Source organism: Camellia sinensis, unplaced genomic scaffold, assembly GCF_055761805.1.
Source record: "Camellia sinensis isolate YWXY unplaced genomic scaffold, ASM5576180v1 Unanchor4, whole genome shotgun sequence".
In the NCBI taxonomy this organism is placed as follows: Eukaryota; Viridiplantae; Streptophyta; class Magnoliopsida; order Ericales; family Theaceae; genus Camellia; species Camellia sinensis.
The window spans coordinates 18748873-18755000 of record NW_028129277.1 but is presented as its reverse complement, the minus strand read 5'-3'; positions in this window follow the sequence as shown (position 1 = coordinate 18755000).

Below are 6128 nucleotides of genomic sequence, written 5' to 3'. Positions count from 1 at the left end.
GAAGGACTAAGAAGCCCGACGAACGCGCGAAAACATTTAGAGAGGCCGAGCAAGCACCGGTTAGCGCGAATGAAAGTAACAAGCGCAACAGGCAACTTTCGAGGGACATACTTTTCGCAACAAGCTTCCACTAGGAAAGCATAGGCAACTCGTTCGAACGTCAAAGCCAACCAAATGGCAATTACCCGAGGGACACGCTTTTCGCAAGGCACCTTCCACTAGGGAAGCGCAGGCAACCCGAAGGCGAGTCGAAGACAACCCGAGGGACATGGAGGAATGCACCAGTGGAGTTCGCTGCACAGGCAGGGATCCGTCCAACTCGCACAAACCGAACACAACTCACGCGCCACGACGTACACTGTGCACCAGCCCCCCAAAACGAATCACCCCCCGAAGGACTAAGAAGCCCGACGAACGCGCGAAAACATTTAGAGAGGCCGAGCAAGCACCGGTTAGCGCGAATGCAAATAACAAACGCAACAGGCAACTTTCGAGGGACATACTTTTCGCAACAAGCTTCCACTAGGAAAGCATAGGCAACTCGTTCGAACGTCAAAGCCAACCAAATGGCAATTACCCGAGGGACACGCTTTTCGCAAGGCACCTTCCACTAGGGAAGCGCAAGCAACCCGAAGGCGAGTCGAAGACAACCCGAGGGACATGGAGGAATGCACCAGTGGAGTTCGCTGCACAGGCAGGGATCCGTCCAACTCGCACAAACCGAACACAACTCACGCGCCACGACGTACACTGTGCACCAGCCCCCCAAAACGAATCACCCCCCGAAGGACTAAGAAGCCCGACGAACGCGCGAAAACATTTAGAGAGGCCGAGCAAGCACCGGTTAGCGCGAATGCAAATAACAAACGCAACAGGCAAATTTCGAGGGACATACTTTTCGCAACAAGCTTCCACTAGGAAAGCATAGGCAACTCGTTCGAACGTCAAAGCCAACCAAATGGCAATTACCCGAGGGACACGCTTTTCGCAAGGCACCTTCCACTAGGGAAGCGCAAGCAACCCGAAGGCGAGTCGAAGACAACCCGAGGGACATGGAGGAATGCACCAGTGGAGTTCGCTGCACAGGCAGGGATCCGTCCAACTCGCACAAACCGAACACAACTCACGCGCCACGACGTACACTGTGCACCAGCCCCCCAAAACGAATCACCCCCCGAAGGACCAAGAAGCCCGACGAACGCGCGAAAACATTTAGAGAGGCCGAGCAAGCACCGGTTAGCGCGAATGCAAATAACAAACGCAACAGGCAACTTTCGAGGGACATACTTCTCGCAACAAGCTTCCACAAGGAAAGCACAGGCAACTCGTTCGCACGCCAAAGCCAACCAAATGGCAATTTAACCGAGGGACATGCATTTCGCAAGGCAACTTGTACAATTACCCGAGGGACATGGCATGCTTGCCAAGGCCGTGGCTTGGCATGCTTGCCAAGGCCGTGGCATGACATGCTGCTGGCCAAGGCCGGGCATGCCATGCTGCTGGACAAGGCCGTGGCAAGGCATGCTGATGGCCGAGGCCGTGGCAAGGCATGCTGATGGCCGAGGCCGTGGCAAGGCATGCTGATGGCCGAGGCCGTGGCAAGGCATGCTGCTGGCCAAGGCGTTGGCATGGCATGCTGCTGCTGACCAAGGCTTGGGCTTGCCATGCTGCCGGCCAAGGCCGCGGCATGGCATGCTGCCGGCCAAGGCCGCGACATGCCATGTTGCTGGCCAAGGCCGTGGCATGGCATGCTGCTGGCCAAGGCCGTGGCATGACATGCTGGCCAAGGCCGGGGCATGGCAAGCTGCTGGCCAAGGTCGTGGCATGGCACGCTGCTGGCCAAGGCCGGGGCATAGCACGCTGCTGGCCATGGCCGTGGCTTGGCAAGGTTGCCAAGGCCGGGGCATGGCGTGCTGCTGGCCAAGGCTTTGGCATGCCATGTTGCTGGCCAAGGCTGTGGCATGGCATGCTGCTGGCCAAGGCTGTGGCATGGCATGCTGCTGGCCAAGGCCGTGGCATGACATGCTGGCCAAGGCCGGGGCATGGCATGCTGCTGGCCAAGGTCGTGGCATGGCATGCTGCTGGCCAAGGCCGTGGCATGACATGCTTGCCAAGGCCAGGGCATGGCATGCTGCTGGCCAAGGCTTTGGCATGCCATGTTGCTGGCCAAGGCTGTGGCATGGCATGCTGCCCTAGGCCAACGTGCCACCGCCACCGCCGCGGGCCGCCACTCGACGCATCCCGTGCTTGGCTATGTAGTTTCGATGCCACAAGCCAATGCCACAAGCCAAGCGATGGCATGTGCCAAGCGCCCGCCTAGGCATAGGCGTGGCCTGTGGCCTGGCCATGCTGGCCAGCCTTAAGGGAGGTGCCCCCCCCTTATAATAGCCTGTTAAGCCCTTTTCAATCTGGCAGGAGGAAACATCAAGCATGTTCGAGGAGTCATAATGGGGTTTTTTTAAAAAGTAATGGTTTTTTGCCAAAACTTTCAACATGAAAGTTGTATGAAATAATTTAATACACCATAAAAAAAATTATAAAAAAATATTTGGCCACCGGAATATTTTATTTTAATTTATTTCAATTTTAATACTTAAAAAATAATAAAAATTACTAAAAATACTCAAAAAATTCTAGAAAAATTCCAACAATTATAAGATGAGGCACTAGTAATTATAGTAATTTTTTTAATTATTTTTTTATTTTTAATTTATTTTATTATAATTTTTATGAGTAAATAAATAATTAAAAAGCCCGACGAACGTGCAAAAACTCTTAGAGAAACCCAGCAAGCATCGGATAGCTCGAATGCAAATAACAAACGCAACAGGCAACTTCCGAGGGACATACTTTTCCCAACAAGCTTCCACTGGGGAAAGCACTAGCAACGTGTTCGCAAGTCAAAGGCAACCAAACCGGCTATTACCCGAGGGACAAGCATTTCGCAGGGCAACATATACGTAAGTCAAAGCCAAACCAAATGGCAATTACACGAGGGACAGGATTGCTTGCCAAGGGCGTGGCATGCGATGTTCTAGCCCAAGGCCAAGGCACGCCACGCTGCGGGACAAGGCCGTGGCAAGACATGCGGCTGGCCTTGGCCTTGGCATGGCATGCCGCCGGCTTTGGCTGGGCTGCGTTGGCCTTGCCATGGAATGTTGCTGGCTTCGGATGGGCTGCCTCGGCCTTGGCCTTGGCCGTGGCATGGCATGGCATGCTGCTGGCCTTGGCCTTGGCCTTGGCATGGCATGCTGCTGGCTTTGGCTGGGCTGCCTTGGCCGTGGCATGGCATGCTGCTGGCTTTGGCTGGGCTGCCTTGGCCGTGGCATGGCATGCTGCTGGCCTAGGCCTTGGCATGGCATGCTGCTGGCTTTGGCTGGGCTGCCTTGGCCGTGGCATGGCATGCTGCTGGCCTAGGCCTTGGCATGGCATGCTGCTGGCTTTGGCTGGCAGCCTTGGCCGTGGCATGGCATGCTGCTGGCCTTGGCCTTGGCATGGCATGCTGCTGGCTTTGGCTGGCCTGCCTTGGCCGTGGCATGGCATGCTGCTGGCCTTGGCCTTGGCATGGCATGCTGCTGGCTTTGGCTGGCCTGCCTTGGCCGTGGCATGGCATGCTGCTGGCCTAGGCCTTGGCATGGCATGCTGCTGGCTTTGGCTGGCCTGCCTTGGCCGTGGCATGGCATGCTGCTGGCCTAGGCATGGCATGGCATGCTGCTGGCTTTGGCTGGGCTGCCTTGGCCGTGGCATGGCATGCTGCTGGCCTTGGCCTTGATATGGCATGCTGCTGGCTTTGGCTGGGCTGCCTTGGCCGTGGCATGGCATGCTGCTGGCCTAGGCCTTGGCATGGCATGCTGCTGGCTTTGGCTGGGCTGCCTTGGCCTTGGCATGGCATGCTGCTGGCTTTGGCTGGCCTGCCTTGGCCGTGGCATGGCATGCTGCTGGCCTAGGCCATGGCATGGCATGCTGCTGGCTTTGGCTGGGCTGCCTTGGCCGTGGCATGGCATGCTGCTGCCCTTGGCCTTGATATGGCATGCTGCTGGCTTTGGCTGGGCTGCCTTGGCCGTGGCATGGCATGCTGCTGGCCTAGGCCTTGGCATGGCATGCTGCTGGCTTTGGCTGGCCTGCGTTGGCCGTGGCATGGCATGCTGCTGGCCTAGGCCTTCGCATGGCATGCTGCTGGCCTAGGCCTTCGCATGGCATGCTGCTGGCTTTGGCTGGGCTGCCTTGGCCGTGGCATGGCATGCTGCTGGCCTTGGCCTTGGCATGGCATGCTGCTGGCTTTGGCTGGGCTGCCTTGGCCGTGGCATGGCATGCTGGTGGCCTAGGCCTTGGCATGGCATGCTGCTGGCTTTGGCTGGCCTGCCTTGGCCGTGGCATGGCATGCTGCTGGCCTAAGCCTTGGCATGGCATGCTGCTGGCTTTGGTTGGGCTGCCTTGGCCGTGGCATGGCATGCTGCTGGCCTTGGCCTTGGCATGGCATGCTGCTCGCTTTGGCTGGCCTGCCTTGGCCGTGGCATGGCATGCTGCTGGCCTAGGCCTTGGCATGGCATGCTGCTGGCTTTGGCTGGGCTGCCTTGGCCGTGGCATGGCATGCTGCTGGCCTTGGCCTTGGCATGCCATGCTGTTGGCTTTGGCTGGCCTGCCTTGGCCGTGGCATGGCATGCTGCTGGCCTAGGCCTTGGCATGGCATGCTGCTGGCTTTGGCTGGGCTGCCTTGGCCGTGGCATGGCATGCTGCTGGCCTTGGCCTTGGCATGGCATGCTGCTGGCTTTGGCTGGGCTGCCTTGGCCGTGGCATGGCATGCTGCTGGCCTTGGCCTTGGCATGGCATGCTGCTGGCTTTGGCTGGGCTGCCTTGGCCGTGGCATGGCATGCTGCTGGCCTAGGCCTTGGCATGGCATGCTGCTGGCTTTGGCTGGGCTGCCTTGGCCGTGGCATGGCATGCTGCTGGCCTAGGCCTTGGCATGGTATGCTGCTGGCCTAGGCCTTGGCATGGCATGCTGCTGGCTTTGGCTGGCAGCCTTGGCCGTGGCATGGCATGCTGCTGGCCTTGGCCTTGGCATGGCATGCTGCTGGCCTTGGCCTTGGCATGGCATGCTGCTGGCTTTGGCAGGCCTGCCTTGGCCGTGGCATGGCATGCTGCTGGCCTTGGCCTTGGCATGGCATGCTGCTGGCTTTGGCTGGCCTGCCTTGGCCGTGGCATGGCATGCTGCTGGCCTAGGCCTTGGCATGGCATGCTGCTGGCTTTGGCTGGCCTGCCTTGGCCGTGGCATGGCATGCTGCTGGCCTAGGCATGGCATGGCATGCTGCTGGCTTTGGCTGGGCTGCCTTGGCCGTGGCATGGCATGCTGCTGGCCTTGGCCTTGATATGGCATGCTGCTGGCTTTGGCTGGGCTGCCTTGGCCGTGGCATGGCATGCTGCTGGCCTAGGCCTTGGCATGGCATGCTGCTGGCTTTGGCTGGGCTGCCTTGGCCGTGGCATGGCATGCTGCTGGCCTTGGCCTTGGCATGGCATGCTGCTGGCCTTGGCCTTGGCATGGCATGCTGCTGGCTTTGGCTGGCCTGCCTTGGCCGTGGCATGGCATGCTGCTGGCCTAGGCCATGGCATGGCATGCTGCTGGCTTTGGCTGGGCTGCCTTGGCCGTGGCATGGCATGCTGCTGCCCTTGGCCTTGATATGGCATGCTGCTGGCTTTGGCTGGGCTGCCATGGCCGTGGCATGGCATGCTGCTGGCCTAGGCCTTGGCATGGCATGCTGCTGGCTTTGGCTGGCCTGCGTTGGCCGTGGCATGGCATGCTGCTGGCCTAGGCCTTGGCATGGCATGCTGCTGGCTTTGGCTGGGCTGCCTTGGCCGTGGCATGGCATGCTGCTGGCCTTGGCCTTGGCATGGCATGCTGCTGGCTTTGGCTGGGCTGCCTTGGCCGTGGCATGGCATGCTGGTGGCCTAGGCCTTGGCATGGCATGCTGCTGGCTTTGGCTGGCCTGCCTTGGCCGTGGCATGGCATGCTGCTGGCCTAAGCCTTGGCATGGCATGCTGCTGGCTTTGGTTGGGCTGCCTTGGCCGTGGCATGGCATGCTGCTGGCCTAGGCCTTGGCATGGCATGCTGCTCGCTTTGGCTGGCCTGCCTT